The following is a 27,940-nucleotide window of genomic DNA, read 5'->3' on the forward strand; positions in this document are numbered from 1 at the left end:
AATATCTGCCAACTCCACAACAGGGAGACACACACACACACAAATAATCCAAGTAATTTACTCTCTTGCTGAAAGATCCAGCTGGAAGAGACCTGAAAAGCTTTATATCCAGTCCATCCCCCACCTCAAAGAGGGGATCTTCACTCAACTTCCAACAGGTAGGGCTAGCAAGAGCTGCACTGGGGAAATGCTCAACCCCTTCCAGGAGCTCCTAGAAGAGTCAGAGCCCTGCTGAGGGGCAGCACTCAGCCAGACACATGCCACATGTTGCAGCAAACTATTTGGCTGCTTTTGCTCTTCAAAAGGCAGGGCAAGCTCAGCCTGCAGAGGCTCCAGCAGGTCTCATAGTACAGGCTACCCCATGCCGCTTTCTGCCAGGGTTGGAGGTTGAAGACAACATAAAGGCACAAGCTCCCTCCCAGGATATCCCTCTCCTGGGAGGAGAGGTTACCAGGCCCTTGTATTATCACAGATGTGCAATGGGGATAGAAACCAAGACAGGGCAATTAAAGGGACCCTCCTGGAGAGCCAGTCCCCTCTCTAACCCAACTTTTGCCCTGCTTACACGGAAAACATCACTAAACAGACAGCACGTTCAGGTTCACTAACCCTGCTGCCAACCCGCCATGATGCTGCCCATAGAGTTAAGAGCACTTCCTCATCTGATCCACAACGCATTTGTTTTGTGTTTCAGGCACTGGCAGGTCTTATTTGTAAGTTCATGCAATGGTCTGAAGCCTTACAAGAACACGTCAATTAGATGCTCAAAACTCCACTACCAGCAGAAGGTCAAGCGCACTCTGCTCCATCTCTGCAGAGCTCCACTGCTTCCTCCCCACTTCAATCAGGCTCCTCGGAGGGGGTGCCTTTGCGAGGAGGGTTTAACATCGCATATACCATTTTGCTTTTACAATTGGCTTGCAACTGAGAGGGAAGAAAAAAAAACACAAGAGAGCTGATTTTTGTTTTAAACAGGCAGGCTAGATGTACAACAGCTTCCAAACTTTGAGTCATTTTGATCTAGACAGCCCCCTTTCTGCCGAGTTCTGGCAGGAGACAGGCACAAAGCACCAATTAAACAAAGACAAGTTATGCTTTTTCTGTCAGGCAAAAGAAGGCAGGGGGGGAAAAAGGAAGGGGAAGAAAAAAAACTCAGCCCCGAAGTCATTTTGCTTTCAAAACAACCTGTCAAACTAGGCCCCCCCTTCTCCCATCTCCCTCCAAGGAAGAGGGAGGGAGCACCCGCAGGCTTGCCGTGGACACGTGGCGTCAGTCAACAGACCACACCATCAGTCACTTGGCACATTGGGCCGAGCCGTGCCCTCGCTTTCCCTGGGGCATCCATCAAAGCCTATGACAGGCAACGAGAGCAACAGATTCCTGGCGGAGAGAGGATTAACATGATCCCCAGCAGCTCTGCTGACGAGAATCCCCACTTACGGGCCATTAGGTTAAGAGAAAAAAAAAAAGGAAAGAAAAAAAAAGAACCAGAGCTAGCTGCCTCTGCAACACACTGCCAACAACCTGCAGCACCAGCAAAGTCCCAGCACTTTGGGAGAGTCTGCATGGAGCACCCAACTCTGAACCTACCCCGAGCACCAGCCTATCTTGCCCAATCTCACCAGGACTCCAGTCCGCATTTGCCTGGGACAAGGCCACACTAGAATTACAAAGATCCCTCCAGGCTTTATTTTCACATGTCATCATTGGAAGAAGGTAACCACCTCCACGTACAACCCACTTCTAGGTGGGAAAAAACAGTCATTTGAACAGCGCACAGCCCCAGCGGTCAAGAACTGACCCCAGCTCCAATATCCCCCTTTGTTCCTGGGCAAAGCCCCCTTTGCAGAGCCCATCCCTACTGATGGGGGCACCAGCATGGGGCTCATCTTAACTTCTAATTCTTCCTTCCCACACCAGTTTTTAAGACAGCATAAGTACAGTGGCAGAGCCACCCCCTCATGCTAATGCACATCTCATTTCAATAACTACCACATGCACCGGGCTGACCTCTCTCAAGAAGAGGCACGCTCTGCCGCATTAACAGAGAGCAATGCATGGCCTGTTTTAGGGCTGGATCAGTCCCATCATTAGCACAGCTTGAGCAGGAAGAGCATCTTTGACCATAGTTAGGCCTGCTCCAGGCAGCAGCACTTGCTCTCCATTTGCTAGCAGGTACCCTGGCTCATTAGCATGGGGTCACTCAGCTGCAGCAGGCCAAAAGCACCACTTGGTTATTGCAACACTGCTCACGTCCGCTGCTGTGTAAGTGCTGAATTTCCTTGAAGAGCTTTAAAGCTTTTGGTTTGAATTTAAAGGGGGAAAAAGAGCTCACAAAGAATAGTAGGGTCTCTGTAAACATACCAGGAAAAAAAGAGAGAACAAATCTTTGAGCCTCTTGACCTTGACAATGTCCTTATAATTACAATACTATTTATTTTCAGTTAAACCCCAACTATTGAACAGACAGTGTCAAGTTGGTTTTTCTGAGCAAGTGATTATCCTGCCTGGCTAATCTAATGAAAATTATCAGGAGGCCACTGACCTCTCGCTACACACACTAAATAACGCACAATGCTTCAGGATCAGACAGGCAAATCATAACCCTACCTTATCTTATCTCCTCCTACACAGCTCCAGATTTGCTCCATTCATGTTTGGCTGCGTTGCGTTAGCCAAACGCTATCTTGCTGGAAACCACAGCAGAGCCAGCCCTGAGAACTGTGCAGCCAAAAGTTACCTCTAGAAGATTTATTCTTGTAAGAACCAAGAGCTACAGCAGCTGGTGTATATATATATATATACACACACACACATATATGTAAATATATATTTTTTAAAGTCACTGTCTGACACCTAAGTACGCAGCACAAGGTGGTGCTCCCTTGGCACCAGGCTTTGGGAAAAAGGGGTTCTGCAGCAATACTATCTTCTTCAAGGGAAGAGAACAGCAAGAATAGCAGCTGGAAAAAAAACAGGAGCTAGAGCTAGCAACCAGGGAAGCAAGACCTAAACAAGGAACCACAAAAAAAAAGCTATCACACACTCCCCATGCAGCAACAGCTTGAGCAGCACATGTTCACTGCAGATAAAAGAATGGATTTGCTATGGGTGAATTCAGGGCCAAGTCAAGTTTCCATCCAGAAAGTTACAGAGAACTAGGTAAAGGCACTACTCAAGGACAAGCTCACTATAACTTTTTAGCCCCACCACCACCAGCGGTAAACCCCAGCTACAGCACCCCAGAGAAAGCAACCCCTTATCCAGCCTAGCAACACACTCACAGCTCCAAGTTCCTACAGCATCACCCCTTTGCACAGTTATTACTTTCCGGTCCCAGATTCCACAGTACCAGAGCTCCCAGCTTACCTCCAGCCACCTCCACAGCCAAGAGCTTCACCCTGCAGCCTCCCACCTCTGAAGAGCATTTCCCAGTAGCCTGTCCCTGCCTTGCTCTACAGGCTGAGGCACTTCCCTTTTCACAAGGCTCTCCCCACCCCCAAAACACCTGATTTATCCTCCCACCCATTGGAACTTGATTCACTTTGCTCCAGCTGAGGAGGTGCTAAACAAGACACAGGCGGGCAGGAGCTCTCATCTCTTTTAAAAGGCCAATTCCTCTCTTACAAGCTCTTAGGAGAACAGCAGGGGCAAATAATCTCCTCTGAGCTGAGCAGGGAGGAGTCACAGCAAACACCAAGGTGGATTTAGGCCTAACAGAAGAGGGAGCAAGAGAAATTAAAAAGTCAGGCAGGAAATAGCACAAGCTTCAGCTTTGGGAAAATACCAGCTAACACATGCAAGAAGAATGATCTGCGGCAGAGATATTCAAAGGGAGGCAGAAATCTGGGAAAAATTAATGTCCACTAGCAGAGATGGGGGTGGGGGGCAGCAGGCAGCTAGGGCTTTGAAATGCAGCACTAGCAAGGCAGGGGCTCTACCTACAGCAGATCCCACCTCTGCAAAAGAGAAGAGGTGCCACTGTGTTGTTTTGCTCTATACTATGCTGCCCTTTGCCTAAGGGTGTCTTCAGAAAGATGGTCCCGAATCCAAGGGAGCCTGGTCACGTTAGCCATGGGGATGACTGCAATGGTTAACTGGCCAGGACTCAGCACAACGGGGGGATCCTTCATTTTTTCCTCTCAATTTCAGGAAGCTGTCTGTCGCTGTTGTGTCCAAGCCACTTCTGGAAGAAGTTAGACCAATAATTAAATTCCTCCATCTCCTAGCCTGGATGACAGGAGCAACCTCCGGCTTATTGGTAGTTGAATTCAATGCTGTAATTGCTTGTGTCACAGCCTTGCTCCCTCCACATGTGCTGACTCTGCTCTTAAAAGCCAAGGTGCAGTTCAGTTCGTGTTTTTACTGTAAAGCAGCTGCTCAGCATCCTCCACGGGCATGGTGGTGGATGTCAGGTGCTGTGAGAGGAACCCCTGAGCCCAGGACCATCAGCTGGGTTAAACTGACACTGCTCTGAGCAATGTTGTGCAATATCCCTCTAACAGCCACCTGGCCTGCAAAACGCTGCTGAGAGGGCTCCCAAAACAGATGGAAGATGCTATGCAAAGTCATGAAGAGGGAAGCAAGAGCCTGTCAAAAGGCAGTGAAATACAGCCATCTCAGGTTAGACTTTACCATGGTGGGATGGTTCTGGGCAGGGAAGATGAAGGGGTGGATTTGAAACCATATTGCACAAAGCCCTCAAAAGCACACTGGAGACCAAACCCGAATGTGGCTGCCCAACCGGGGCTAAGAGAGTGCTCTAGCTTCAGCGTCTACAGCCACTCCCAGCTCTGTGCACCCATCGCTCCAGAGGGGATGCGATATCATCACTCCCCTTCTGCTCCACAGCTCACGCAGAGACAGCAGCAGCAGCGTGACTACCCGAGAGGGGCTATGATACACTGGAGCTTGCTAATGTACGTTCAGGGGAGATATCTTTTCTCCACAACCTGACTTCCAGATGGAGACATGTGTCTGCACTTGTCCCCAAGGCAGACAGCAGCAATAGAGGCATCCTCTGGTGCTGCTCCCTGCCAACAGAGCACAGCAAGGCTTCGGAGTGACAGCCTCCAGGGACAAGAGAGCAATTTACTCACCACGCATGGACAAGTACTCGCCTTCCTTGCTGAAAGCTGCCAGGCAAGCCACTGATTAGTGTCACTTGTCCTGGTTATCTTCAAGCAGATACCCAGCCTGCTGGGATCTGCACTGAGAACCCACCAGCTCCCTGTGTGCACGATGCTCATTAAGACCTAGGTCAGACATTAGCGTGAATGGGCCTAAGGGGTAGGATGGGATCGCATGAGAGAGTCCCTAACATTGCCCTCTCCATATCAGGGCCTCTTTCCCAGCACAAGCCCTGTTCCCGTCTGCTGCTTTTGCACACAAGCGAGCATCTACAGGCAGCCGATCCCGGCACGGCCCAAGCAACAGGGCAAGAGGAAGCTGAAATCTGTTTCCCTTCACACAACCGCTGGCAGGGCTGCTCTCCAGCCCCCACGCTTTATTGCTAGTGACAACGGAGACAGGAGGAACCCAGCTGGATTCCTCCAAGGCAGGCATGGAGCAGGGTGAGCTAGTGCAGGGCCAGCACTCAGGAAAAAAGCATCTTTGTCTTGACAACTCAGCAAATTTGATCTGGAACTGGCAAGAGAGAATAAATGTAAAGCTTTCAAATGTCATTTCAGGGGTTCAGTTACCAGAAGGACTGAAGAGAGAGAGACAGACAGATAAGCATGTAGGGTTGTGCAGAGAGCCGGATGCCCTGCTTTGGTCTATGCAGGGTATTTACTGTGTGTCCTGCAGTTGGCATGAGCTGTCAACAACTCAGGAGAGCTGGTTTTCTGCCACCACCTCTGCTCTGGCACCTCAAGGAAATCCCAAAGCCACTCCAGGTCACAGTTCCCTCTCTTTAAAAATTACGGTGCTTCCCCGCACCCCCAGGCCATGACAAGGTTAAAGGCTGACCATGGTAATGTACTGTGGCAAGCAGCCATGGGGCTGCTCCATGATCCCCCCTCTCCAGGGGATCTCCTGCCCTTTGTCTCTCCCAGTGAGGCAGCAAACCCATCAATGCAAGTCTGGTTGCCCCTGTGCACAGGCACCCCTACCTGCAAAAAACAGCATTGCTAGCCTGGCTGCAGGTACAGAAGTGCCAAAACTAGGAAGGACAGATATTGCATGCCCTTGAGGTCAGGTACCTACAACGGCTGTTGGAGAAGTTATCCTTTGCAGAGGAGCAAGCTAGGGTGAACCTGAAGTCACCAATTCAAAGCAAAGAGGAGCAAGAGGCAACAGATGTGTCTATTAAAAAAATAAATAAAAAGAAAATCCCATGCACATTGTGCAGGGTAGGGACATGGAGCATCTGTGAGCCCTCTGCCAGCCCTCGCCCTGTCTAAACAAGTCCCAAAGACTTGTCTCGTCATTGCTGGGAGAGGGCACTCAGCTGGAACCCAGTAGGTTGGATGTGTGGACAGGAAACGGTCTTTTTGTCAACAGCAGCTTCTTGGACTTCTAAGGGATGGATGCCGTCACTGGGAATCCCCAGGTGCATGCCTGGGGGGGTCCTGCAATGCTCAGGCTTCCCGGAGCCCAAACCACAGGTTCTCCAGGCAAAATAATTCAAACTGCAGCCAAAAGAGGAGAGTCCTTCCAAATGCCCTGGGAGTTGGGACGTGCAGAAATGCCCCATCGAAAGGGCAGGGTGGCCCGAATCACAGGGAGAGGGGAATGGGATGCTGCCAGGTGTCACAGTAGATCTATGGCAAAGCTAAAGAAAATATTGCTCAGGTAACATGATCACTCCACCATTGATTTCACCTTTAGACAGTTCTCCGTGCCCTGCCACAATACTTGGCCTCACGCATGAAATAAAAGCTAGTTTGACCAACGTATCCGATGGGCCTGTCAAACTAATAACGTTAGGACTGGAAATAACCCCAGCAGCAAGGGCTGGCCCCTGCTCCAGAGCCCTCGCACAAATCACGCACGCAGGAGACAGAAAAGCCTCTATTGTTCCCAGAACCAGGTCAATAAAAAGCACAGACAACTCCATCCAGGGAGAGAGACTTCATGAATCCCAACAAAGAGCGGCGTCAGACCCTTCAGCTGCAGAGAGGTAGGCAGGCAGGCAAGCGCCGCTAAGCGAGCGCAGAAGCGCGTCTGTGCAACACGTGTGGAGAGTCCGCCGCACTGCACGCGCTGGGGGCGTGCAACGGGAGGAACGCGGTCCGCGCTACGCAGGGAGAAAGCCGTGGGAGGAAAAAAAAGAAAACCTACAACCACCAGCAACTCCTGACGGTGCAACTTGTCTCCCACCCCGCAGAGCTCCCGAAGAAGACAGCCTCCGCCCGATACGTGATTTCAGCGTGACTGAGAAGAGGATGGGCACAGGTTTCAAAACGGAGCGATCCGAGACCCCTCTGTGGGGCCTCATTTCCAGAGAGCGCCAAAAACGCACCCTTTCGGGAGCGAGCACTCCGAAACGCCCTTCGTTTAGGCACCTCCAAGAACAAAACCATCCTCCCCAAACCAATAGTTATTTGCGGGTACTTTTTGCCATAACACTTTTATTTCCAGAGCTCGTTTCTAACTGAGAGCCCCAGAGGGCCGGACAGAGCTTTTTTGATCAAATCTCAGAGCAGCAGCTGCATTTTGTTCTCTCTCTCCCTCCTTTTAATGTATTTATTTTTTAAGCCCTCAATTCAGAGGCAAGGGAAGTGATGCACAAAGGAGGCTAAATCGTTCATTGGCGAAGCCTGGAACAGGCTGCCTGCCCTTTGCGTCCGAGAGCCGCGTCCTAACCGCAGGAGAGGATGTGTCCTCATTATTACCAGCATTATTTTTAGGCCACGGACAAAGTGACTGTAGTGTAGAGATACCCCTATTCCACGCAGACATGTTTTATTTCGTGAATGAACAATCCCACGCAGCCCCCTGAAACCCAGCCTTCGCCCCAGCACGCTGCAGGCAGCGGCGGTGGCAGAGCTCTCCTGCCCCTGTGCTCAGCTTGCAAGTCCCCCCCCCCCCGCCAGAAACGGGAACTTTATTCCTCTCAGATGATCAAACGCAGCATCCAATCATCCCCGAGCCTGGATGGCGTTTGGGGATCAGCCTGGCTAATCTGGAGCTCTGTGGCCGGGAATTTGCAGCACGCATCACTTTGCAATAAAAGGCCTTGATGGTCACCTAGAAAGAAGCTATTTGTGGAGCAAAGATGGAGAGACCAAAAAGCAGCTATCCTCTCTTCCTCCCCTTTTGGCATCTACAGCACAGCTGCGGGATCTCCCCAAAATGCAAGACCACCCTGCTGCACTGAGGAGCCATGGCGCTGGCGTGGAGGAGGGATAAGGGGCTGGCTGGCTACAGCGGCATCCTGCCAGTGGTTACACCCCATTCCCAAGTCATTCTTATCTATTCTCCAGAGATTGGGAAGGCCACCATACACCGCAAGAAGGAGGAAAACACCAGGCTGCAACTTGGTGAACGCAATGCATTCACTGGCTTAACATCCACGTAATTAAAAGCAGGCTCATCCCTTCATGACTTAGTCTGGGGACTGTGACTGGTTATGCGCTTGTTTTCGGGGGCCTGTGGTCCTACCTGCAAACGCGAAGCTGGTCGGCAGTGCCGTTGCGGAGCAAGGCTGCTCACAGCTCTGATGAAACAAGGGGCTGAGCCTGCCATGCCCTGAGGAGCGCCTTTCCTTCCCATCAAAATAAGCAGGAATAACAGCAGCTCCTGCCTCTATAGCATCACTGCACGTCCGAGCAGTCCATTGCTGCTCCTCGAGCTGCGCGTCTCCCTCAAGCAGCCCTTGGGTGCCAAATTCGAGCCTTCCTGGTCCCTCAGAGGGCTGCGACAGCAGCTGGGATCTCAGCCCCAATGGGGCAGGGGATGCGTTAAGTGATGCACGCCGAAAGTCATGCCTCATCCCGGGTTTGCTTCAAACCCCCAGGTTAGCAGAGGTCTTGGCCTCATCAGGACAAAGTCTCCCCTCCAGCCTCTCCAGTTCAGCTGGTGTTTCTTGTGGCGCTTCTCCCTGCCAGCTCCCCTTGCACAGGAGGGGCTGCAGACTATTTAAACACAGCCGGGTCCGTGCAAGTCGGATTCATGTGGCTCTCATGTCCCATCTGTAACGCAACACTCAGAGGTCACGATTACTCCACCAGCTGCTGCCAATTCTGCAGTGCGACCGCATTACAGTATCATTTCATCACCAACCTCTCCGGCCTTCCTCCTCCTTCTCCCTCCCCCAAGCAGGGAACAACCGAAAGAGATACCCACAGGGAAGAGTTAAAAGAAATTTCCCACATAACAGGCACTAGTATTAATTCTGCCATCTGCTGCAGCTTTCTTTCGTTCTGCGACTTGACGAAAATCATTCAAAGCTGGCATCAGCCCCGGAGGGTATCGCAAGGCACCTGAACAGCCGCCGCTTGCTCCAACTCCAACGTTAGAGCCGTCTCTGAAACGGAGAGCAGCAGCCCAGGCAGCGCGCAGCATCGCTACCCAAACAGCTCAGAGCCGCAAGCAATGCTGCCACAAGGAGACTTCAACAACATCCTTAGGGGTTTATGGATGATTAGGATCCCAACTTCATACCCTCTAATTAGGAAGAGGCACCTTCAGACAAGTCACCATATCTTCTTCAAACCACATCAGCATCTTCAAACACTATCCCAAGTTGGCTTAAAAGTAGTCTCAATACTTCTTTCCGGACCTCCTTCCACTTTGCAAGGCATTTCAAAATAAAGAAAATCCCCGTCCTAAGCATTCTCCCTCCCTGGTCTCTGTAAGAGTCTTACAAAACATCTGGGGAAGTGACCTCGCATCCATGTGGACACGCACCAAGCTGGACACACGCCTCCAGCGGACAAATGGAGCAAACAAGCTGATACGTCCGCCTTTTCCGATCTCTCCTTTCTAGTCGCCGTAGCGTTACTTTCAACAACGGTCAGCAAACACTTTTCCAGGAAAACTGGAGCATTTGCAGTGCGTCAGTGTCCTACCAGAAGTATTGCCTGGGGGCTTGTGACACAAACGGCGCTTCAGCAAAGGGGCTGGGTGTCTGGCAGCAGAAGGCAATTAAAAAACTAACCATTTAGAAGTTAGTATGTTAATGCTTGATAACGTTCTGACATTTTACACCAGAAGCTTGGCTTCTGTTGTCAAGAAGCAATGAATAAACTGAAGGTATCCTGTTTCCCACTAGTGCCAAAATTTAAGTAAAGAATTAATGAGGGGGGGAAAAAAAATACCTGCAAACATGCTGAACAAAAATTAACAACCAAAATTCAGAGAAGATAAATATTAAATCCTCCAAGCCTGCTGAGTACAATGCCTCTTTATTTGCTTTTTGTAATGTTTGCTATAACAAGAGAGAGATTCCAGTGTACGGTATTTTAAAATATACGCATGCATTCACAGCTGGAATAATAGATTTTAAGGAGAGAAGATATTATTACAGCTGAATTTATACAGACATGCATAAACACATCTTAAAAAGGTACATTCTTATACACCCTGCCCACATATGTATATGGACATATATTATATGCACACCCCATTATATAGGCATAGAGATAGACAGATAGATATCTCCATGCATACACAGACACCCTCCGTGTTCCAGATTGATCTGACTCAAAAGTTTTTGCTACTTTGGGAAAACATGACCCTGAGGGGAGACATCACATATGAATTTAACATCCTGCAGAAAATGAAACCGTAACATGCTTTTTCTTGAACGCTAACCCCAAATCTGATTTAATCCCTGGTCTGAACAATGCCTCTGGAGAGGAATTAAAGCCCTGCTAGGTGTTCCCAGATATCCCCAATTCCCCAGTGACTCCCCCGCCCCGGGCTCTGGCTCTGGCCCTCTCCTCCCGGCTTTGGGCAGGGCTCCTGCCGAGTGCTCCCTGCCCCGCGGCCGTGAACGCGCAGATCCAGCGGAGCAGCCTCCCAGCGCGACGCATCCTCCCCTCGCGACGCGCGGACGGAGGCAGACGACAGGCTCCCCAGGTCAGCCCGTGGCCTGCGCGCGGGTTTAACACTTGGATTCCTGAAAAATGCGCAGAGGGATCCATCCTACAGGGGCTCGAAGGGTCAAGAGCGGCTTTGCGTCCTCCTCCCTTCCCCATCCCCAGCAGCGGGGATTCTAGCAGATCTCGTGCCCCCTAGTGTCATCCCGGCGAACTGGACCAGGACCAAGACCAAGACCAGGACCATCTGCAGAAACACCTCCGTGCACTGCCCCGGCTTGCCTTCAGCTGGACCAGGCAGTGCCCTTACCTAACAGGCAAGGTAAAGCCAGTGGTGGGAAAACAGACTGTGTCCTGCTGGTCCTGGGAACACAACCAAATGTTATTTCCTATAGATATGCCTTGTGGATGAAGGGAAGCCTGGCCCAGCAGTAGCACGCACTGGCTGCTGTCCCTCCAGAGCACCCCCGTGCAGTGAGAGCTCTGCAGGTGCCCATGTGCCCAGCACACTGCAGCCTTCATCACACTCCTGAGGAGCTTCAGCGAAGTCTTCCCCACCAGCGGATCACCCAAGTGGTGTCCTTGGAGAGGTGCCAAGAGGAGGAGGCAGGGAGCATCTGCAGTGGCCACTGTCCAGAGTACAGCTCCTCCTAAAAATAGGTGGTCCCTGGAAGGGCATGGCCTTTCCAGCTAATAGGAAAGCTCAGTGCTAGGAGCTTATGGTTTGGGACGACAAAACTTCAAAGTGCATGAGTGCAAAACACCAATTCCTCTGCATGAAGTCCCCATTTCATGGCCTGTGTGAGGCCAGCAGGTGTGGCATTAAGCTCTGGCCCTCGCACGAGAAGCAAGGCATGCGAGCAGCCCAGGACCCAGCATCCCTGGTGTGCCAGCCTGATCTGGCCAAGTAACAATATCCAACATCTCCTGGGAAAATGAACATACTGGCTGCAATACTAACGGGTGTCAGTGGGACCAAAGCACCCAGCTGAGCCTTGGACACAGAGCACTGAGGCAAGAGGCACACGCTGGACAAGAGTGCGAAAAGCATGCATTCAGGCAGACTCCCAGGCCTCAGTTTCCCCATCTACACAACAGGCATGAAGCAGCTTGCCTTCTCTCTTATTTCACTCATCTCACCTATTTCAGCTCTTAGCTCTTGGGGGAGAAGGGGAGGCACAGCTTACTACCCCCACGTACAGCACCTAGCACGCCGGCCCCATCCAGCATGGGCTTGCAGCGCACAAATAAACCTCAGCAACTCATCACCAAAATTTGGAGGAATTCTCCCCAGGCACTGACCTGAGTACGCTGCTTTCTTCTGCAACACCGAGCAGGGACTATAGCTCAGAATAATGGGGAAGTAACTCAGTTCAGTGCTGACAAAGCATCACAAGCCCCAGCAGGGTGGGAGGGGAGGAGGTGTCCTTCCCTCACGCTGCCGTGCTTGGTATACATCATGTTTAGGGCCAGGCATACGTCACCGGCACAAAATGGACAAATTGGAGGGATTTCAGGAAAACGAGCGACAAAAATGATCAGGCGGCAGAAGGGATTGATTTACAAGGGAAGATTAAAAGAGCTGCGATCAGTCTAGCTGGGCTGAACACGTACCAACAGAAGGAGTTGGATGCTAATCCGTAAGTGGGGTGAAAACGATAGGGGAAGGAATAATTTAATTTCATCCAACTGCTGCTCAAGATGCTAAAGGGAACTCTGGGCTGAGTAGGTACACCAAACCCTCCCCACCACCCCCCCCCAAAAAAAACTAAACTCTTGTCCTAGGTGTCCAAGATTTAATCTCTCCAGCAAAAAGCACCAAGTGCCCAAAACTCCGGCCACCTAGAGTTAGCACCCTCGGGAACAGCCCTGCCTAAGAAGGTGCGTACGCGCACACACACGCGCACCCCTTTCCCATCCCTGACTTGCGCTCAGGAGAGCGGCAGGGCCTCCGCGTTAACCCCCAAGCACAGAGGCTTTCACGCCGGCAGGAAAGCGGCGGTCCGCGAAAGCTCAAGCTGCCAGGAGCGGCGGGAAGGTCCCTGTGGCAGGACGCGCTTGCTCGCCCAGGCTTCCACTGGGGAGGGGGAAAGGTGCTGAGCCGGCTTCCTGCAAAGCCGTAGGAGTGAGCTCAGCCGCCAGCCAGCGCACGGATATTTACACACAAACAGCACATTACTCAGCAACTCCCATTTGTCAGGCGTAATGGCAGCAATAATAAACAGCAGAGCCGAGAGACGGGCTCCGCGGCCGTGCATCCAGCCCCAGCCTCGCGGCAGAGGCGAGCGGGATGCGTTCCTCCCACTCACTGGGGAATTATTCAGAGCGCCCCGGCTTGCACCCACAAAACTCTTGCCGCCGGCCTCGGGGAGCCGGCCAGACCTCTGAAAGGCTGAGCCCTGGCTGAACCGTTATTTTTACGTGCGTGTGCATTGCAAGCTTTGCAACTGCTTCCTTTGCCAGTCCAGGAGGCACCGAGCACCTTCAGTGGTGGGAGCTCAGCATCTTGGCAGGATCAGGCCCTCCCAGTGCAAGTCGGACCAGAAAAATAACACACAATCATCAGCTTGTGCCTTGGCCTGTTCCAACAACCGGCTCTGATGAGTTAGTTATCCTAAAGGGTTGTTGCAAAGAAGTCTCGCAGGCGCGGTGCTCACATTTGCACAGCCCAGCCCATCTCGGGGAAGTCTGCCCTCCCCAGCTGACTGCTCCCCAGCACCTGCGCTCAGGGCGGCATCCCTGCCCATCGGGCACGAGCATCCCTTGCCCGTTTCCAGCCATCACCACAAAGCTCCGATGCCTCACGGAGGACTAGAGAGCTCAGAGCAGGAACGGCTTGCTCCCCCGTCTTTGCACACTTTGGCAGCAAGGCAGTGAGACCGGCCACTTCCTGCGACACACACACAGCCAGCAGGACCGCTAGTGTTGCGTGCGGGTCCCGTCGCCTGCAAAGGGAAACAACGCGTGTGCACACAGGGTCGGCGCAGTCAGAGTTAAACAAGCAAAATCCTAGTAGAAGGCAGCAAGTTCTTGAGCAAAAACTAATCTGAGAGAAGGGGCTCCAGGACTATCCCAAAGAAAATACCCCTCAAGAAAGTCCCCCCCCCCACACACACACACACAGACAAGAAACAGAAATCAAATAGCTTTGCAGGCGTTCCCACTTTCTGCAACCTGTGCTACAGATCCTGTACACGTGTCTGAAAGCATGGGGTGGAGAAGAAAGGGGAAAACTGTGCATCAGCTTACTATGAGAAAGAAGTGCCAATCTTTATACCAAAAAAGTTTAACAGATTAAGAAACAATGGCTGGAGGAGCCAGGGGAAGCCGAAACATGCAGCCCAGGTTCTATCCCCAGCGAAGGCAGCAGGAATTAGCTCACACCCTGGTTACGTTCCCAATCCGGTTTTAAGGTTGCAGTGGGGGAAGTCACCAAGATCTGGAAATGTCAAGGAGTTTGTGCAGCAGAGGGAACGGTGTATATTATGCAATTCTGGAAAGCAGCCCTCTCGCACACGCTTGGGATGAACTGCCTAACCCTGGGAGAGCAGTTCCACAGAAGTACCAGGCAGATGATTTTCTCGTCAATATCTCCTCCCGCAAAAAAAAAAAAAAAAAAAAAAAACAACCACACTCCAATCAGTCCTGCCACAGCAAAGAAAAGGGCAGGTTGCTCCTTCAGAGAAATCAAGGAAAAAAGTCTACTCTCCCATCCAGGAAATCTCCGGTTTACACAGAGCCACCCTGCAACCTGGGCTCCAGCCTGGCTAAGGCAATGCAGCAGGCAGAGGGATCATCCCTTCCCAGCCTTCAACCTGACGCCGCTCGTGGGGCTGGGATGCCTCCCCAGCCCGGGGGCAACCCCACCGCGGGGTGCCCCGGCCCTTCTGCCCTCGGGGCTCCGCGGAAACTGCCCCGCGGCGGGGCGGGGGGAACCTCCCGGGGCCACACAAACTTTGCACCCCATCCTTCCCCAGCGGGAACGCCCGGCCGGGCACACACACACACACACACACACACGCAAGAGCGGGAAACAAAAGTTGCCCAAATTGTTTCCTCGCAGGCCTGCCCGCGCCCACGGCCGCGGCGGGCCGGGGCAGGGGAGGGGGGGACCCGCCGCCCCACGGTGGGTCACGGACAGGCGCGGGCGCGCCGGGGCCAGGTGGGCGGCGGGGCAGGGAGCGGGGGGCAGCGCGGGGGGCGAGCCGCGCAGGGGAGGAAGCATTTCCGCTCCCGCTCATCCATCCGAAACGCAGCGCGGCTTCCGCGTCGGGCACCGCAGCTCGCCGCCGCCGAGCCCCCACGCCCGGAGAGGGCGGCAGGGCAGAGCCGAGCCACGCAAAACACGGCACCACTCCCCCCCACCCACCGGGCCAGCCGCGGGGCACCCCACCCACCCACCGCTTACTCACGGCGCCCTCCTCGCTGCTCCCGGCGCTACCCCCATGCAACCACCAACTGCTTCTGCACCGGCTCGGGGGCTATAAGCTCTTTTAAACTCCAGCACATAACCCATGTGACCGCAGAAGCCACTGGTAAGGAGCGCCGGGGAGCCAGCGATGAGCTCAGCCCCGCACCCCCCGGCACAGCGCTGCACAAGCGCTGCTGCTGCTGCCGCTGCCGGCGGCGCCGCCGCGCCGCGCGCGCCCCCGCCCCCACGCGCGGCCGCCCCACGCGGGAGGCGCCGCGCACCCGCCCCCGATGCAGCCCCGCGGCAGGCACCGCGCTCCCCGCCCCGCTCCTGCATGCCCCACGCCGGCACCAGCGCTTCCCCCCGCCGCTCCGCCACGCACACGCGGCAGAGCCCGCGCCCGCTGCACCGGCGGGTGCCCCGTGCAGCGCCGGGCACGGCCCCCCCCCTCCCCCTTGCACGACCCAGTGCACAAGCGGCGCACTGCACGCACACGCGCACGCACACACACACTCACGCACACGCTGCTCGCTCCAAACACAACCTGTCGGCAGCCGGCGCGGGCCCACGGGCGCGGGGATGCGCCCGTCTGGCTGCCGCCCCCGCCGCAGCGCGCCCTGCCAAGCCCTCCCGGCCCTCGCGCACGCAGCCCGCGAGCTGTCGAAGGCGCAGCGGTGTCCCGTGCGGTTATAGCTCCATCCCGCCCGCCCGCCGGCGAACCCGCTGCGAAACCTCAGCCCTGGCACGGCTCCGAGGGCTTCGGCCACCGGCTCTCTCGCTCCTGCCCCGCTCCTTCCCTCCGCCCCGCTCTCGCCGTGGGGCAGGCAGCCTGGCGTGGTGCCCAGGGCAGCCAAAAAGACGCCTGCCAGGGTGCCAGGGAAAGGCCACGCGGGTGCTGCCCCAAGGTGCCGGGCTCGCCCAGGGATTTGCCCGCCGGCTTTGGTGTGGGCGCAGGCCAGGGGGTGCCCTGCCTTGCGCCGGGTCCTGCAAGGCAAAGGCAGCGCCCCGAGCCCAGCTGCGGCACCCAGCAGCAGCAGCGCGAGGCGAGGAGGACAAACGTGCCCTGCACAAAGTCCCCGGACAAGGCAGAGAGCCAGGGGAGAGTGGTGCACCAGGGACACCCGGGCTTGCCAGGCCAGGGCGTCTGCTCCAGCTGTGCCGTGGCATGATTTGGGAGCCCAGGATTAAATGTGCCAGGTGGGGACGGGACCAGGATTTGGTGTGCAAAAGGCTGGGGCAGGCGGGCCTGGCTGGGCAGGTGCAGGCGTGTGCTGTTTAGGCATGCCAGGAACACGTGTGAGAAGGCAGAGCTGGCAGGCAGAGGGCTTCGCTGCGAGCTGAGTTATGGAAAATGACTCTTTCCAAGGAATTGCTAAAATTAAAGCAGCAGCAAGGCCAAAGGAGCAGGAGCCAAAGGGGAGGGTGAGCAAGGACACCCGAGCTGCCCCGGGGCTAGGAAGGGCAGCGTGGGCAGGAGGCGCAGCGGGAAGGATCCCTGGCAGAGCTCTCGCTTCCCCCGCCGCTCCTGCCACCTGCGGAGGGAGCTGCAAATGCCCCCGTGGGGGGGAGGATTTTGGGAAAGGCTGACTGGCACCCTGGCAGCATCGGTGGGGGGCCCCCGTGGGGCGAGGAGCCTGCGGGGAGCAGCCCTTCCCCGCGACACCTCTGTCTGGATGCCAGCGCCCGGCGGAGTGCCTCAGTTTCCCCATGCCTGGAGGAGACGAGTGCACACGCAGCAGCCCTGCAGTGAAACAGCCTGCTCACAGCCAGGGGCAAGGTGCCAGCTCTTGTGGGAGCTTTGGAGAACCATGCAATTCGTTACGGGAGTCCTCTGCCCTGGGACCCCACCGCAGGAGCTGTGGCAGGCCCGGGGAGCCATTCGTTAGACCTCAGCGCTCCGCTCGACGGTAAAGGCTGACTCCAGCTTCCAGATATCCGAGAGTTCCCTGCACAAATCCCCATGACTCAGGAAACAACGCATGCGAGAAAACTCTGCAGAGAGGGCTTGGGACAAATACTCCCGCTGGCATGTTCCCATTTGCGTTGGCATCCCGACATTTCTGCTCCGGTTGCACAGAACAACAGCAGTAGCAACAGTAACAAACCTTCTTCCTGATTGTCCTGTTAAAAATAAATAATGATAAAAAAATAAAAAGGTAATCTTTGGGCAAACCTGCCAAAGCCGTTCTGTTTTGTTCCAACTAAATATAAGTTGATCAAATAAAAGATACCACCTCTCCCAGCAGTCCTGGCCTCACACAGACACTGTGACACAGCCAGAGGAAAGGGTCTGGGTGGAAGCCAGTCTTTGCCTAGTTTTTCATCGATGCTACTAAAAGCCACTATTAATTGGATGGAAATAATGATGTTTTGTCTCAGATGAAGGTCCACAATAAATTATCTATTTATTGTTACTGGTTTTGTCCATAGAGAACAGCAAGCCAGTAGGGGTTCAGGGAGAATCTGCAGTAGGTAGCACCAGGTCTTGAACACTTAAAAGGCAGGAGGAGTGAGTGCAGAGGTGATTTACCCGCAGTTATTCAGCAGGTCATAGCAGAGCTAGGGAAAGAGTCATGCCCTCCTACTCAGAGCCACTGGACCAGGCTGAAAAGATCACAAAATGGAAGAGGGGGGAGAAAAAAGAAAAACAAATCCATTTTCCTCTTCTTCACCCTTCCAGCCCTGCTCTCGGCCAGGAGCAGGGTCCTGGGATTGTGGCCAGCGTCCCACATGAAAAAGAGCAAGGACAAGATGTGGGAGAAGTAGAGGCTCTCAGATGCCCCTGGGAAATGTGTCAGGGGCACAGATGGCTTTTAGGGGACAGGGATGGAAAGCACCAGGGGATATGGGGCAGGAGGAGAGCTGGAGGCAGGGAAACTAATCTCCGTTAGCTTACAAGCAGGCATCGGGCTGTAGCTGAGACTGTTTTTCCCAGCCACCATCTTCTGGTGGGAGCCACTTGGACAGTGTGGGGGCTCGGTGGCCCATGGCCTTCCTGCTGCTGGGGCAGGAGCCATCCCAAGCCCAGGGGATGGGGATCGTTCATCCAGGGGCACCATCGCCAAAAACCATCACTATCCCTCATTACAGGCCACCCACCTGCCTCCTCAGTGGTCCCCGGAGCAGGGCAACAGCTGCTGCACAGCTGCTTATTAAGGGTAAATGGGGCTGAGCCATGGGAAGCTGGTCAGATCCTGAACGTTTTGGACTGGACCTGGTCAGGTATAAAGCAACAGAGATCTCTTGGACACCCAGGGGAGCTCCAGGGATGGCATTTGCCTGGTGGCAACCCGTATTTCCAAAGTTAAAGGTCTATAAGGTGAGAATCTGACCCCAGTGTCTTTCCAAACCCTTGTATTTGATACTTAACAGCAAACATCTGACTAAATTACTCACAGATTATTCAGCCACTGAGAAAGAAGGCTGAATGATTACTCGTGAATCATTTATTCAAAGGAAAATACCCGCATTCCCGCAGTGAACTACTTGCAGGCAACACACACATGAGTTTTAGTGCTCCAAAATCCACGCTCTACCGAGTGCCTGTCAGGCCCTGGCTTTGAGCTCCCCGCTCGTGGCTCTCCAGAAATACCCACCCCCGGGCCATCGGCAGGAGCAAGGTGAATAGGAGACGTGGGGAACCATTCCTTGAATTCCTGCTGGACTTCAGGCTAACAACAGCACAGCAGGCTGAGCTCCCAGCCTTGTCTCTCGCTTTTGCACAAAGCAGATTCTCCGGAGGGGGAAAACCCCACAACAATGGCGAGGAAACGCACAGGGCAGGCAAAGAAAGCAGCTGACCTGGGGTGTTGCAGGCTGGAAAAGTAAGACTGGTCTCCCAAAGAAGTACGAAAACATGGGAGCTGCAGGACCTGCAAGCTCTTTACCAGCCCGATTTAATCATCCTCTCAGCAAACGTTCCCCAGGAGGAACAAGAGGGGAGAGCAGATCATGAAAAGATTGCAGGCAAAGGAATTCTGCCGTTACTCCTGGACTGATTAAAATTCCTCAGGACTCATGGCAGGAGAGATTATTTCTATGTAAAACTTCACCTTGTCTTCATTAGGTTTGCCCAGCTTCCTCCTGCGCAGATAGAGCGAACGGGACGGAGGTGCGTGCAAAAGGCAAAGGCGGAGATAACGGCATTTGGCCGTAACGTTAGTGCCTGTTCCTGATTTGCGCCGAAGGGCCGACGGTGAGGAGGCTCTGCGAGCACGCGCGCAGCAAGGTGCGACCGCGGAGGGGAGCCCGGGGGAGCCGCCCCGAGCGCGGACGGGAGGGGACGTGGCCGCACGTGCGTGCAAAGGTGTGCAAAGGAGAGCAGGCGCGTCTCAGCAACGCCCCGCGCGTTCCCCGCGTCGGTGCAGTGAGCGAGGGAGAGCGAGGCACCCACCGGCTTGGGAAATCCTCCCCTCAGAGACCGCAGCTCACCGGCCTCTGGCCGCAAGCAGCACAAAGCTGACGTTTTTATTGATGCATCCGCGTTAGTCCGTCTCCCCGAGAGCGCGGGGAGCACCGAAATAACCCGCTTGGCAGCTGCCAGGACACACAGACCTCTGTGGACTGCAAACGCTGTGGCCGGGGGAGGCAGACGGGAGCGGGTGAGGGCGACGCTCTCGTCACAGCTCACCGCACATCCTGACCGTGGGGAGGGAGCGTTTCCCTGGGCCAAGGCACTGGACTCCTTGCAGAGACAAACGATTTTGGAGGCAGAAACCTCCTTTACATGCTACCTTTACACCATCTTTCGCCTGCTCGCTCCCACGGAGGAGGGCTGCATGATCATCCCTGCTCCACCTGGGGAAACCGAGGCACAGACGGCCCTCGGACGTGCTTCTGGGGCATCATGGGGACCCAGGTGCCTGAACACAGGTGTTTAGCGTGATTTGGGATGCCATAGGATGTCTTCCTGCAGCAGGGAAGAGGCCCCTTGGGACAGCGAAAATACGTGGGTGAAGTTCCCACGCGCAGCAAAGGTGCCGGGTACCGCGCACACTGTTAGCAAACCTCTCGCCGAAAGCAGGGGTCGGCACACGGCGAAACCTCTCGCCGCTACTGCCGGGTAAGATTTCGATGACAAAGTACCACCCGACACCTGTTATAAATAACGTCCAGCCCATCACCCACTCATCACACGGGCCGCTGCTGCCAGCTCCTCGCTCTGAAGAAATTCGGCCGCGAACGAAAGCCGTATTTAAAATACGTTTTTGCATATGTCTTTCTGGGCAAGAAACAACAGGAGCCGGGACAGGGAAAGGCTTCCTCCAGCACCTTTTTTCCCTCGGTGTCACAAGTACCACCCCAAGTAATCTCAGGCAGGAGTCAAGACTTCAGAGCAGGACGGCATCTGCATTGCGGTGGCCTCATGGCCAGGGAGAAAGAAAGGATGTGCCGGCAATCGTGGCACTTGCCTGGACTGGGATCCCCTGCATGACCCACTGCAAAACCCGACGCTGGCAACGTTAACCCTCCGTGTGCCGTGGCCGGCGAGGACGTACCCGGCCCTTCCCCACGGAAGGCCCCCGCGGAGGCAGGGCTCTCCCTGCGGATTAACACCTTGAGGCAGCCCAACATCTGCTGCAGCGTGGCTCCTCGCTCTGGTTTCAGGACTGGCTTCTATCACGAATTATCATCATCACGTAGAAAGCAGAAGCCAAGGATTAGAGTGACTTGACGTTTTTAGCATGGAAAGGTTGGATTTGAAAGAAAAAAAGCAGAAGAGCTGCTTTTCAATTTTTTTTTCTTTTTGGTGAAGCATACTTGCAATCGCCTGCCCCCATGATTTGCACAAGTTTTTTTTCTATTTATTTTTTTCCATTTTCTCTTTCTTCCTTTAGCTGAATAGCACAATTTCCCATGAACAGCACATTTTGGGCAAATCCATTGTTGCAGTTAAAAAAATTCTGGGAAATGTCATGCAAAATCAAAGATGACTCAGTTTCAAACTCTCTATGTCAGAAACACCTGGGAAACATCAGTGACAGGTTGAGGGAGCCAGGGAGGGAGAGGAGGGAGAACTCACTATCTCTCCACCAGGGCCTCAGCAATCTCCCATTTGCTATATCAATGTGGGGAGAGCCACAGTGGGAAACCGCTGTCCCAAATCTGACGGCTGGAAAGATGTCACCACCACCCTGGTCATGAGACCCAGAGGACAGTGAGGACCAGCAAAACTCGTTACAGATAATCTAGGTGCAAGCTCATCCCAGCCTTGGGCTCAGGAGCCAGGGCTTGCTCCCCAGCACAGCTATCAAAGATGGTGTGGACATGGGTATACACCATACAGCACTCATATAGCTAAGGAGAAATACCCCCTCTTCTTTTCACTCCTCTTTCACCACTGCTTTCCAATTCTTCCATCCCGTCACGCTCACCTGCCATGTCCTGGTCATCGCTTCCTCCTGCCTGGCCACCGTGAAGGCCAAAATCGGACAAATGCTTGTTCTTCTCTCCCACAACCTGGAAAAATCGAATGGAGTTAAGCACATCTCCCTAGTTACACCATTTTCAGATGTTTGCCTTGCGACTTTTTAAAATTGTACTTTTCTCGCTACAAGTTCACTCAGCTCCTCTCCCGCTCCAAATCAAGAAACAGACTCTTTCTTTGCAAAATGGCCAGAATGGGATGTTACGACCAATTGCACAACTTTTTGTTTGTCATCTTCTCAAAGTGGGAAGGGCACCATCATGTTCCCACTCTCAAAAATCAGTTTTGAGAATTTCCAAATAAAAAAAAAGGCTCAAACAGCTTCAGCTTGAAGTCTTTTATCGCAGCCCAAATGCACTTGATTTGAAAAGAGAATAGACAGATATCTTCTCATGGGGTTTGCTTGATGTTGCCTGTTTTGGGAACATCTTTCTGTCTGCAACAAGCATTGTATTAACACCACCTGGGACACTGCGGAAACGTCGGCCCTTGGAGCACTCAATGACTGTTTGCTGAGAAGACCTAATGGTGCAAATATTCTCCCTGAAACACAGAACTATCCAAAGCAAAAATGTTCAGCTGTGAATTCCTGAAAGGTGTTGAAAAATCTGGCAGGGAGTGGGAAAGCCTATGAAATTTCCATGGAAATTGGGCTGGCATCACAAAAGACTTCCAAAATTTCTGAATTTCATCCAAGTGGAGATCCACGCTCCCATGAGAAACACAAAGTTTTGCATCTCCCGCGATATGCTGATGCAAAACAGCGAGTTAGCAAAAATTCAAATGCTCTAAATTTTGATTTCCTGACAACCACCTTAGCAAAACTTCTGACCTAGAGGGGGAAAATCACTATAGTTGTAGAGCCTCTTTGTTTAAACTGAATGAAGATAAAAGCTCCTGCAGAAGGTTTGGGTGGTTTTGGAGCTGCAGGAGGCTGCAGTTGAAGCATTGATGCTCTGGAGAGTCTGGGACTGCAAAACTCCCACGTGGAGAGGGGTGTCCTGGTCCCCTAGGAACAGGCCCAGCCCTTCCCCGCTCCTTCCCATGCTGCTGGGAAGCTGCTGGGGCCATGCGGCTATTTCCACCCATCCCTCGCACACATGCTGCCTAGTTAGCAGAAAGTTTTGTCTGGCGTTAAAGAAGCATTGCTACACGGTGAGGACGCAGCCTTCGCAGGTGACAAGAGGGGTATTCTCCAGCAGGGTCTCAGGGGAGGGAGGGAAAAACAAAGGAGAGAAATCTTTTGCTTCTCCAGCTCCTGCCGCCCGCTCCACGCGCAGCGGGATAATTCTCCTTGCTTGCAGTGCCATCTCCCGGCAGGGCCTGCTCGGGGACTGCTTGTGGATGCTCCGGATTTTACGGAGAGCTTGCTGGAGCGAGCACGGGTGCACATTTAGGGAGGGCAACGTTCACTCTGGCCTGCTTCCCCCCAGCCTGCCAGGGGCTGGGGGGAACATGGAGGGGCTGAGCTTGCAGGGGAAAAAAAAAAAAAGGAAAGAAAGAAAAAAGCCTTTCTCGCTGAAGCGTGGGATGAAGGGGACCCTTGCTAGGGGTGATGCCTGGGCAGAAGGGATGGGTGGCGGTGGAGACTGCAGGTAGTGTGAGGCCGGGGCTCTTGCCTGAGAATAAACGACTGCGCCTGCTGCAGTATTTGGGACTTGGGCTCCCTCTGCCTCTCAGCACCACCCAGGCATCACTCCTGGCCCTGCTTCGGTGGCTGGGCTGGGCTTTGCCCCAGGGCAAGTCATATGGAGGCAGGGCTGGTCACCCAAGATCACACCATGCTTTTTTTAAATAAGGAAGGAAACAAAAGTACATCAACTCATATTTTCAGGTGGCGAGCTGAGAAGAGCAGTGGTGAGAGCACTTTGCCCAGCAGTGAAGGTGGAGCTCTTGGATTCCTTTCCCTTCTCTTCTCACTCAGCATTTTGGCTTTTCTTCCTGGCACATCCTTCAGGCTCTGGGAGCCCTCAGCCCACAGGTGGGTGCAAGAACAGGGCTTCCCTGAGGCAAGCACTAGGCACCCTGTTATTCGGAGACTTGGTAACTCAGCTTAACCTCCAGTCATGGAGTGCAGAAGAAGGGGGGACTCAGCTCTTCCTTCACTGCTCTGTTTCAAGACAGTATATTTTCCTAAAAGAAGCACGAAAGTCCTGGGCTTGATTCAGGAGTCTTCAGGCTGGGAGGAGGGACTGGGTATTTGCTGAACAAGAAGTTGGGCTAGATGATCAAAATGGCCCTGCCCGACCCTAAAATTTATGAACAGTGTTTAAAGGGTTGGGCGCTCTACTTCGGTCAGTTGGTTCAGAGCAAAAGATCTTTGAATTTCAGTTGCTTTCCCATTCAGTTAAAGCCTGTTTCAATTTTTTCTGGACAAGTCGATCATATCCCTCCTGCCAACCAGGCGCTTTAATCTCTGACAGCGTCTTCTGTTGCCCTTCTGGCTCAGGTTACTACAGCCTCCACCAAGCAAACCCAGGTGGAAGAGGCCATCTCAGGGCAGGCAGCACCCCTTGCCAGCTTGTCCCAAAACCCTACAGCGACCCCACCACCTCCGGCCAAAGTCTGTGGGTTGGGGGGCTGGTTTACTTTGCCAAAAAGAATTTAGTCGAAAAATTGAAAATAGTTTTTTTTTTTTCTTTTGGAAAGAAAAAGGGTTGTTTGGACAAAGAGGCCGGCTTTTGAAATAAAAATCCAGTGCTTGTTTTGATGGGAAGAGCAATCTCCTGTGGGTTCAGCGCAGTGCACAGAACGTGGTTGCATCCTCTTTCGTGCTGCATTTGGCATGGCGCCTAACTGGATGAATATTTTGGCCTCACACAGGAGCTCCCTCATCACGAAATTTCTGCTTTCTCCCTTGTCTTCCAACCTGGCACGATGCTCGCGACTGTGTTCAGTACCCTGTATCCCAAACATCTTAGAGCTCAATCAGGGATGGAAAGGACCTGGCAGGTGGCTGCCAGGGCAAGATTGGTGTTGGCTGTTGAGGAGGAGTCAGCCAGGCAGGAAAAAGAAGGGGGAAAAGGAGCAGGATGAGGTGTGGATGCAGCCAGCTCCAGGGGAACAGTGTTTCTTGCCCCAGCAATGAACATGGCAACAGGAGAAGGCTTTGAACCTCACCTTTTAATGTGCCGCCTGCCATGTGCCTGCTAGCGTCGTGTACTAGCAAATAAAGGGCATTTGTGAGGAGTGTGAAAAAGGCGAAGCACAGTTTTTCAAAGCACCCCACCCAAGCCCTCCTGGAGGGCTGGCACCCTCAGGCTGCCCCGGATGCAGAAGTGGACCACATCTCCCACGATGCGGGCAGCAGCGACTCTCCATGGTGGGCAAACTCTAAGGTGAGCTGAGGATATGGGAAGCAATGTTGAATTAAAGCTTTATTTGTTGTGTATCCGCCACCCAGACAGCACAGGTGGGAAGACCCTAGACACAGGGAACATTAAAGGTCTGCCTGCAGAGAGCCTTTCTCTCCTCAAGCTCCTCTCAGCAAGAAGCAGCTCTCGATAAAACTCCTGGAGCGGCTGGTTCAGCAGCACCGACAGCAGACTGAAGCAGAGCAGCAAATATAGCCCCAGCAGGAGACCGTTTAGGTTATTATTTTAATTAATTGCACATGTAGCTAAACTGAAAGAAAAATAGAGACATGACACCCAATTATTCAAATCAGTTCCTGCCAGTCACACACCGCTGCTGCTACCACGGCCCAGGCACAAAGCTATGCCCTCTGCTGCCTTCACTGTCTCTTCAGGGGGCACCCAAAAATGCCAGTGGTTGGCATCTGGAGGGTGACAAGATGTCACTTTGTGGCTTTTCTTGCTGTGCAAAAGTAATGAGGAACTGCAAATCTGCCAGCGCATTCCTGTAAGGGTTTGCGTTGCCTGGAGCCGGTGTATTAGTCCCTCCTGTGGCTGAGTTTGCCCCAAAAGCCTCATCCTCCAAGATGCAGCACAGGCTGCTCCGGGCAAGCCTCCCAGGGACCCCAGGAGACACAAGGAGAAATGTAGCCCACAGCCAGAAGAGGGACTCGGAGAGAACAGCAGGCATCGGGCTCCTGGAGGGAAACTGCCACAAAGCCATGTCCAACTGCAAGGAGATGCTAAACCAGCTCCGGTGACCTGGGATGAGTTTGGAAAGCTGAAGCAGAGGGCCTCAGCTCAGAAAAGCTGGAAGTTTTCTTCTGCAGCAAACAAAAATGCGAAAATGAGACAGCAGGGCTTCTCTGTCTTGAAGCTTTTGAACCTAATTCACTCGAGGAAGCAGGTATTGCTGGGATTCACAACCGCTGGTTCCATTTCCACTGTCGTGGCCACAGAAATGCCTATTTCCACTCAGTGGTGCCGCCAGGCACAAATCCCTTTTCACCCTCTCCCCAAGCAGCAGCCCTCGGGCTGCAATCCCCAAAAGGGCAGAAATAGGGACACTGCAGGAAAGCCCCAGGAAATGCAGCGCCAAGAGCTCACTGCCCAAAGCTGTGGTTTGGCCAGGGCTCTGGTGAAGTCCTCACTGGAGATAGGGCGGAAACTTCAGTAGGAAAAAAGTCGCTGGCCATCTCCGACATGTCCACGAAGCACGGTGAGGCCGCCCTCCTGACGGTCAGGGCTCTGCTCCGCTCATCTTTGTTGCTCCTTAGGGGTGGCTGGGTCACTTGTATCAGACCTGTGTCCCCAGGGACGAGGGGCTCTGAGGTGAAGAACTGTGACGGTAAAATGAGGTAGACCCTGTCCCGGGGAGCCCTGCTCCCTGCCCAGTGCACATAAACGTGTAGTTTGCCTATTTTTAACCTTTTTTTTTTTTTAAATCACAGCAGCTTCCAAAACTCAGGCTGTTGCTATAGATTTCTTCTCCCTCGCAATCTGGCTCGCTGCCTACTTTCCTGCACCATTAGCTCAGTGGGGCAGGGACGAGGCTTTCCCCCTCCGCTGCAGGTATCAGCTACTTCTTCTCTCCAAAGGTCTAGCTCATTAACAAGTCCAATTAAACTCCAAGCCGTTCTTCCCAATTTGCATTTCCCTTTGAAGTCTGCTCCTTGTATCTGAGACCCGGAGAAGACCTGATGTGCCCCAAAACTGGCTGGTTTTTTCTGACTGTGCTAGATAGCCTGACAGAAGATGTTAAATTTCCCTGAAATTCTGGTTTTGCTTATGCACTTCAATTGCCACGGCCATGAAAGCACCGCCAGCTCCTTCCTCCACGCGCAGGGAACCTGGCGTCTCGTGTGACCGCAGTTATCCCGCGGCAGCCTGCCGGCCCTCTGCCTCCACCCACCGTGTCTCACCTCAAGGGAGAACTAATTTCACCCTCTTGGTTCGGAAATGAATGGAGTGAGTTAGCCTCATTCCCCTTTTCCCGATAGCCTCCGTCCCAGCGAGACTGGCTGCAGCTGGAACAGCTTTTTTTTCCGTGGTGAATTTTGGCCTTGGGGAGTCAGGTTCCCGTTCACTTCCAGCTTCGTAGGAACGTTTTCCCTGCCCCAGATTTAGGCTGTCAGTCTGGTGGCTGCCTTGGGAACCAAAAAACCATGCTTAGGACACAGTTTTCTGCCATAACCTTCACTGGAGTGACTTCAGTTAAAAACGGACCTCCCCGAATCAAGGCTGACCCCACAACCCCAGGGCTCCTTACGTAGACAGCCTTTTCCTCATTTCCTTTGGGAATTTCAAAGACAGCTAGAAGCGCTTATAACCCCGCATCATAAACTGCCTCGGTGACCAGCGGGCAGTGGACAGGGGGGAAACAAGCTGTTTCCCCCACTTCATGCTGGTGAAGGTACTCCTGTGTGGAAACCTCCGGGGTCGCTCCAGAATTACTCTCATTCATTCCCAATGTGTTTCGGAGTAAACAGCCCGTCCCTGTCTCCTCTTCAGCTTCTTCCTTGCCCCCGGCACGTGTCGGGGCTGTTTCCAGCTGCAAGACCCCGTCTGCTCCCTCCGGGGCAGGCAGCCTTGCCGGGGCAACGGCCTGGCGGTGCCACCAGCCCGTGGCGTGCTGGCCCAGGGCTCAGTCTGATGCCGCGCTCGGCGCGGGGGACACCGCCAGCCTGCGGGGACCTGCTAGGTGAGGGACCCTGAGCAAGGAGGGGTGAGAAATCGCTTTACAGTGAGCCCTTGCCGTAGC

The 27,940-nt window shown here is 53.6% G+C and overlaps 1 protein-coding gene across 8 annotated transcripts in view; it reads right to left on the reverse strand.

The window, feature by feature from the left end:
• Positions 1-15,645, reverse strand: part of LOC138060821 (ciliary neurotrophic factor receptor subunit alpha) — a 238,380-nt gene extending 222,735 nt beyond the window's left edge. The window contains exon 1 of one of the 8 annotated variants that reach the window (XM_068925725.1): positions 15,401-15,645. The gene's annotated coding sequence lies outside the window, so the exon portion shown is untranslated. Of the gene's footprint in view, positions 1-3,369; positions 3,389-15,389 lie in introns of those variants that run through there. The other 7 variants (XM_068925720.1, XM_068925722.1, XM_068925719.1 and 4 more) reach the window with 7 other exon arrangements.
• Between the last annotated feature and the right edge of the window lie 12,295 nt (positions 15,646-27,940).

Source organism: Struthio camelus, chromosome W (genome assembly GCF_040807025.1).
Source record: "Struthio camelus isolate bStrCam1 chromosome W, bStrCam1.hap1, whole genome shotgun sequence".
In the NCBI taxonomy this organism is placed as follows: Eukaryota; Metazoa; Chordata; class Aves; order Struthioniformes; family Struthionidae; genus Struthio; species Struthio camelus.